Source organism: Molossus molossus, unplaced genomic scaffold, assembly GCF_014108415.1.
Source record: "Molossus molossus isolate mMolMol1 unplaced genomic scaffold, mMolMol1.p scaffold_m16_p_1, whole genome shotgun sequence".
Classification (NCBI taxonomy): domain Eukaryota; kingdom Metazoa; phylum Chordata; class Mammalia; order Chiroptera; family Molossidae; genus Molossus; species Molossus molossus.
The window spans coordinates 218,019,597-218,027,961 of record NW_023425344.1 but is presented as its reverse complement, the minus strand read 5'-3'; the positions used below and the strand labels follow the sequence as shown (position 1 = coordinate 218,027,961).

The window sequence follows — 8,365 nt, the reverse complement described above, 5'->3', positions numbered from 1 at the left end:
TTTTTTTTTTTGTACAGATAGAGTGGGAGAGAGAGAGAGGAAGGGAGAGAGAGAGAGAAACATCGACGTGAAGGGACACATCGAGTGGCTGCCACCCGCACGACCAACCAGGGCTGGGGACAAACTGCAACCGAAGTACGTGCCCTTAGCGGGAACCGAACCCGGGTCTCTCTGGACCGCAGGCCGACGCTCTAACCGCTGAGCCAAACTGGCCAGGGCTCATTGAGCATCCTTATAAGCAGTATTTGGAACTCAGCATCTGTTAGGTTGCTTATCTCCATTTCGTTTATTTCTTTTCTTGGGTTTTTGTTCTGTTCTTTCATTTGGGACCCGTTTCTTTGTCTCCTCATTTTGGCTGCCTCCCTGTGTTTGTTTCTGTATATTACTTAACGAGCAGTATGGGGCTATCTGAGACCAGATGCTGCTTGTTTGAAAGAATTTAGGAAAAACCTGAAGCAGGATCCAAGACAGGCCAATCCTATGGTTAAGCAAGTGGCAACAGCTTGGGTGGGCCTGAAAGTTGGGTGGGGTGGGGTGGGGCGGGGCCTCAGGAAGTCAGCAGGGCGGGGCTACCAGTGTGAGCCAGGTTGCTGGAGTCCCAGATATGGCTTCTGTCTGCCGCCCCCCGGAAGGGCTCACCAAAGGAACAAAGGCCTCTGACAGCACATTTGTCCCGGAGAAAGCCTCCTCTCCAGCCCTCGCTCCAGTGCCAAACAGCTCAGTTCTTCCCTGTATGTCTCTGGCGCCCCTCGAGCTGCCTCCCCTCCAAGCTTAGAGGGAGAGAGTCCGATAAGTCCGTGCGCGGGCCCTTTAGGGAGCTGCCTGGGGCTCCAGCCGCTTCAGCTTCCCTGAGCCTCAGTTCCCGCTGGTTCTTCCAGCCAGAAGTTATGGGGATTCTCTCCCTGGCACTGGAACCCTGAGTGGGGCACCTGGTGTGGGACGGGGACCCCTCAGTCCTCAGGAAGGACCTTCCTGGCCGAGGTGTCCTCCTGATTTCACATGGGTGTGGGACCAGCCAGTCGCTCGCTGCCCCTCGTGCCTCTGCCCCTCCTACCAGTCTCGATGTGGCTGCTGCTTTAATTCTGTAGTTGTAGGACTTGTATTCAGCTTGATTTCAGGCGGTTTTGAATGATGGTTGTTCTGTAGTTTAGTTGTAACTTTGATGTGGTTGTGGGAGGACGTGATACCACGTTTACCTACCCGCCATCTTGACCGGAAGTCCCTCAATGAGTTTTAATGAATGTATGTACCTGAACTACCACTTCCCCATTCAAAATATAAGCATTTTGGTATCATACGTGGTATCATCAATCTTTAAAAAAAATTTGTTTCAATTATAGTTGACATTCAATATTATATTAGTTTCAGGTGTACAGCATAGTGGTTAGACATTTATACAACTTACAAAGTGATCCCCCCAATATGTCTACTATGCATCTGACATCATACATAATTATTATAATATTATTGACTAGAGAAGTTATATTTGTTCAAATATTTTGTCCAAAATTTTTCTGTACTCCTTTGTTTTCTATCAGCATAGACATGTTTTATCTGTTCGAGAATTCATAAAAATAAATCATACAGCATGCATCCTTCTGTGTTTGCTCTTTCCCTCGGTATAATGTTTTTGAGATTCATTTTCAAATGAATTGTTATTGCTAATTAATTTAACACTGTATGAAAATATCACATTTGATGATTGTCAATGGGTTGTTTCCATTTGGGGTTATTATAAATACATCTGCTGTAAATACAGGGGTGAGCAAAAGCATGTTTACAGTTGTGAGTACGAAAAACACAGAGTTGATTATTATATTATTATTTATTAATTTTTGTATTATTTTCCATACAACCAACCATAAACCTACTTTAGCCCCACCTGTATTCTGTACAAGTCCTTCTGTGAACATATGTTTTCATTCTTCTTGGGTACATACCTAGAAATGCAATTTGTTGGGACATTGAGTAGATGTATGCTTAGGTTTTTAAAAAGTTCTAATATTGTTTTTCAAAGCACAAGCAATGTACAAAATTTCCAATTACATACTTGGTATCATCAATCTTTAAAAAAAATTTTCTTTCGCCCTGTCCGGTTTGGCTCAGCAGTTAGAGCATCGGTCTGTGGACCAGAGAGACCCGGGTTCAGTTCCCGCTAAGGGCATGTACCTCAGCTGCAGTTTGTCCCTGGCCCTGGTTGGGTCGTGCGGGTGGCAGTCACTTGATGTGTCCCTTTCACGTCAATGTTTCTCTCTCTCTCTCTCCCTCCCACTCTATCTGAACAAAAATAAAACCAAAAAAATGTCCTTGTGGATAAAAAAAAAACAAAATTTTTTTTTCTTTCAATTATAGTTGACATTCAATATTGTATTAGTTTAAGGTGTACAGCATAGTGGTTAGACATTCATATAACTTACAAAGTGAACCCCCCCCAATAAGTCTAGTATGCATCTGACATCATACATAGTTATTACAATAGTATTGACTATATTCCTTATGCTGTACTTTACAACCCCTTGACTACTTTGTAACTATCAACTTGTACTTCTTAATCCTTTTCCCCAGCCCTCATCAACTTTTTTTTAAAATAATTTTTCTTTATTGATTTTAGAGAGAGAGGGAGAGAGAGATAAAAACACTGATGACAGAGACCATTGATTGGCCGCCTCCTGCATGCTCCCCACTGGGGATCAATCCCACAACCTAGGCATGTGCCCTGACTGAGAATCAAATTGGCAACTTCTCGAAGTGGCAACCTCTTGGTGCATGGTTCAAACTTCAGCCGCTGAGCCACACCAGAAGACATTTTTGCATTTATCTTCAGATAGAACAGGAAGGGGCGGGGGGACATCGATGTGAGAGAGATACATCAACTGGTTGCCTCCCACATGACCCCGACCCAGGTGGGGACAAACCACAACCGAGGTACGTGCCTTTCGTGGGAACCAAACCCGGGACTCTCTGGTCTGCAGGCTGATGCTCTAACCGCTGAGCCAAACCGGCCAGGGTCATTTCTTTTCTTAAAATCCTCACCTGAGGATATTTTTTCATTTATCTTCAGATAAAGCAGGAGGGAGGGAGAGAGAGAGAGAAACATCGGTGTGAGAGACACATTGATTGGTTGCCTCCCACACGACCCTGACCAGGGCCAGGGACGAACTGTAACAGAGGTACATGCCCTCGATTGGAATCAAACCCACAACTCTTTGTTCCATGGGCCTATGCTCTAACCACTGAACCAAACTGGCCAGGGCTATTTTGTCCACTTTTATTAGATTGTTTATGTTATTTATTTTATTTTTTTAAATTTTTTATTTATTTATTTATTTTAATTTTTTTTTTTTTGTACAGATAGAGTGGGAGGGAGAGAGAGGAAGAGAGAGAGAGGAAAACATCGATGTGAAAGGGACACATCGAGTGGCCGCCACCCGCACAACCAACCAGGGCTGGAGACAAACTGCAACCGAGGTACATGCCCTTAGCGGGAACCGAACCCGGGTCTCTCCGGACCGCAGGTGGACACTCTAACTGCTGAGCCAGACCGGCCAGGGCGATTGTTCATGTTATTGTCTGAGTTCTTTATATTGTCTATTATCAGATTTATGTACTATCGTACATTTTCACTCAGTCTGTGACTTGACTTTTTATTTTCTTATAGATATTTTTGGAAAGCCAAAGATTTGGATTTTGTTGTTATTGTTTGAAGATATAAATTATCAACAAAGAGGTACCATTTTTACTTTATAAATGAGAAAAATAACGTTCCATTTTTATAATCCCACCAGCAATGTATGAGGGCTCCAATTTCTTCATATTTTCACGTTGTGGTTTTGATTTGCATATTGAACATCTCATGTGTTTATTAGCATCTGCATATCTTTGCAGAATTTCTATTCAGATACTTCACTCATTTACAAAATGGGTTGTTTGTGTCTTTATTGTTGAATTGTAAGAGTTCTTTAATCATTCAGAATACAAGTGCCTTAGCTAATAAATGATTTGCAAATATTTTCTTTCTCATTCTATATATTATCTTTTCATTTTTTTGATAATTTTCTTAAAAATACCAAAGGTTTGCCCTGGCCAGTTTGGCTCAGCGGTTGGAGCGTTGGCCTACGGCTCAGAGAGACCCAGGTTCGATTCCTGCTAAGGGAATGTACCTCGGTTGCAGTTTATCCCCGACCCTGGTTGGGTTGTGCGGGTGGCAGCCACTCGATGTGTCCCTTTCACGTCGATGTTTCTCTCTCTCTCTCTCCCTCCCACTCTATCTGAATAAAAAATGGAAAAATGTCCTCAGGTGAGGATAAAAAAAAAAAGAAAAAAAAATACCAAAGGTTTTAATTTTTATAAAGTCCAATTTAGCTATTTTCCTGTAGCTGTGTTTTGGGGGTCATATCAAGAGACCAAAGCCTAATCTAAAGCCATGAAGATATCTAGGTTTTTGTCTATGAGTTTTATGGTTTTAGCTCTTACATTGAAATGAGTTTTGCGTTCATCTATTAAAACTATTTTTCCCCATCATATTTTCTTGACACCCATGTTGAAAATCAATTGACCATAAATGTAGTAAGAGTTATTCACTTCTTCCTGTGCTTCTGAATTTACATTTTATATCATTTCCTCCACCCTTAAAAATTTTCCCTTAGCATTTCTTGTTGTGGCAACATTATTTATATAAATAAAACAAATGAAAGGCCCCAAAATATCCATAAATGAAAGAATGGATGAATAAAATGAGTTATTTTCTTATAATAGAGTATCATCTAACAGTGAACATTTATCTACCGTAACTACATACAAAAACACAGACAACTTGTAGAACTAGATTATTAAGAACTCTGTTTTTTATTCTGTGTGCAATAATTCCTTGTGGTGTTTTGAGCAGAGGAATTGTGTTGTCTGACTTACATTTTAACAAGATTCTTCTGGGTGCTTGCTGCATTGAGGACAGACTATGGAATGTGAGGGGCATAGATAGAAATTGGCAGATCCACAGCGAGGCAATAATTCAGGCACTGGATGATGGTGTATTGGACCCAGATGGTGGTACTGGGAGTGATGAGAAGCGTTAGAACTCTGGATGCATTTTGAAGGTACAACCAAAAAATTTTGAGGGATATGAGTGAAGGAGAGAAATCAAGTAGGTATTAGAATGTCAGGAAAAGAAGTCCATTTTAAAGTATATTTTAAAACAATAGCACAAACACATAGACACAGATAATAGTGTGGTGATAGCCAAAGGGGAAGGAGGGTGGGCGGGTATGTGGAGGTGGGCAAAGTGGGGATAAATGGGGACAAAAAGAGACTTTACTTTGGACGATGGGCACATGATGCAGTATGTACATGATGTTTTGTTGAGTTGTAAACTTTAAACCTGTATGGTTTTGCCCTGGCCGGTTTGGCTCAGCGGATGGAGTGTCAGCTCACAGTCCAGAGAGTCCCAGGTTTGGTTCCTGCTAAGGGCATGTACCTCGGTTGCAGTTTGTCCCCAACCCTGGTTGGGGTCGTGTGGGTGGCAGCCAGTCGATGTGTCTCTCTCACATCGATGTTTCTCTCTCTCTCTCTTCCTCCCTCTCTCCCTCCTGCTCTCTCTGAAGATAATGTCCTCAGGTGAGAATAAAAAAAAAACCTGTATGGTTTTGTTAACCAACATTACCCCAATAAATTCTATCTATCTATCTATCTATCTATCTATCTATCTATCTAATTATCTATTTATATAGCACAATTGATATAATGATATTGCAAAAATTGTGAGGCATAGTAAGTAAAAGGAGTCAGTGACCCCAATGTTTTTAATTTGAACAAGTGGAATAATAAAGCCATATTATTGTCTGTACTTTTCCATAAATGCATAAATACTTTATAACACATAAATACTGAGAATTAATAACTTTTAAAATAAGAATTATGAATATGAATTAAACTCTTAATGAAAATATTTGGAGATTTTCAAAATTAGAATAATATTCAAGGAATGAGATACCAAAAATCACCTGTGAGAGTATCTCAAAGATAATGATTACATTTACTTTAAAACTTTCCTATAAAATTTTGTATTATAAAAATTATGTATGAATAATAGTGGTTTTAGCTGTTTTAAATAATTTTTTTTTTATTGATGCATGTTCGGCACCTAGAAAAAGATCAGGCACATAATACGTACTCAGTAGACATTTGCTAAATAAATAAACAGAGAGTCTTATTTATTCTCCAGGTCCAATTCTTTCCTTTACTTATTATTTAAACTCCACAAATACTATGTTTGACACTATTCTTCTGCATGATAAAAATTAAGAGACAGCAATATACTTGCATCATTATCAGAGTAAATTTCAGTTATTACTAAATCAAACTAAAGAACTTTAAACAAAGAAAAACCCAGAGATGAATTTTCTGAAAGAGATATTTTAATCTGTGAAATATGAGCAAGTTAAATTAAGAAATTCAGAAGACTTCCTTAAATACCCTATGTTATAAGTATCTTTGGATGTGTCTACTTATGAGATTACAAAAATAAGGCTACCTTTGAGATAGAGGATAAAGCAGCTTATGTTCTGCAGGGCAGGATTCTATGTTGATACATTTATCATTCTTACCAGGTGATAGCAAAGCTAACTCGATTAACACAGTGGTTATTCAAGTGCAGCTAGCATACCACTGAGGGATTTACATGATTATTTTAGTTGATGACACACACACACACACATCTTTTTAAAAAAACAAATCTGCAATTCCATGGATATTAATGCTTAGGGCTAGGTTAAGTAGGTATTACAATAAAAAAGAATATGAGTCAACTTAACATTAATTTTTAAACAATAGCCCAGTTGGTATAATGATGATATTGCAAAAGTTGTGAAGATAGTATGTGAAAGACTGAAGTTTAGCAACTTTGGCTTAAGAGATAAGGAAGCGTATAAAGTACATTGTATGCCATTAATAAGTTGTTGTTATCTCTGGCCAGTTAGAGCATCGGCCCTCGGACCCAAGGATCAGGAGTTTGATTCCAGTCAAAGCACCTACCTGGGTTGCAGGCTCCATCCCTGGCACCAGTCAAGGTCATGCAGAAGGTAATCAACCCATATGTCTCTCTCATATCGATGTTTCTCTCTTCTCTCTCTCCCTCCCTTCCACTCTCTGAAGATCAATGGGAAAACTACCCTCAGGTGAGAATCAACAAAAATAAATAAGTAAACTTTTGTTAATTTGATGAGATTTGGAAAGGGAATTGTGAATCCGGACAGATACTACTTCTAAATGATCCACAGACAATGATTCAAGGACAAAGGATAAACAGATGCTGTAAGAAAAAGGTGCTGGAATTTAGCTGTGGCTTTAACATACACAGAGATAGGGAGCACTTGTGTCCATCAGTGGTCAGCTCATTGAATGTCCTCATCTGTTACATGTCTGTCTTCACATACATTATCCACTGAGAAAGCAAAGTACAAGATTGGGACTACGTCTGTAGTCTACCTCCTTTAGTATCTGGCAGAGCAGAGCTTATAGGTGGATGTTTAATAAATATTTTAATATTCATGAAAGAGAGGTACATATGATTAATTCAGAAACAACTTTTTCTTGAAAAAAATATGAATACAGAAAAAATATATCATATATCATAACTACATAGTTCAGTGAATTTTCACAAATGGAACAAAACCATTAAACATCATTTACCTTTTGTTTTTAAACTATCTGCATTGCCTAAACTTTTACCTGAACACTTGACTACTCATCACTATTTCATGCCATATCATATCTTACAACTTCATCACACTTACCTGGCAGGGGAGATGCCATGGTCCCAAAGGTGCTCCAGATGTGCTGACCCCTGCGTTTCCCCAAATGTGGGAAATTCGACTGGATAATTTGTGGTAGTGGAGGCAATTTGAGTTTGCACTATGAAAAAATAAAGAACTTCATAATTTGTGCTTTTAATTTTTAAAAATCTACATGTGAAATAACTGAGCTTATTTCTTATATTATTTTTTCCTCTCCCTCAATATGGAGGCAGGGGTTACCATTAGACTATTATCTCTGGAGTGCTATATAGCATTCTGGTGGCTTTTTTTTTTTCCTTTATTGATTTTAGGGAGAGAGAGATAGAAACATCGATGAGAGAGAACATGGATTGGCCACCTCCTGCATGCCCCCCACTGGGGATTGGGCCCACAACCTGGGCATTTGTCTTGACTGGAAATTGAACTAGTGACCTCTTAGTGCATGAGTTGGCACTCAACCACTGAGCCACACCGACCGGGCAGGAATTCCGTTTTATTTATTTATTTAATTAATTTATTTATTTTTAATCCTCATTTTGCATTAATCTTCAGATAGAGCGGGCGGGAGAAAGGGAGGA

General features: G+C 39.4%; 1 pseudogene; it reads left to right on the top strand.

Moving 5' to 3' along the window:
* Nucleotides 1–7,779: 7,779 nt before the first annotated feature.
* LOC118620882 lies at nucleotides 7,780–7,909 on the top strand (annotated as a pseudogene).
* Nucleotides 7,910–8,365: the final 456 nt, after the last annotated feature.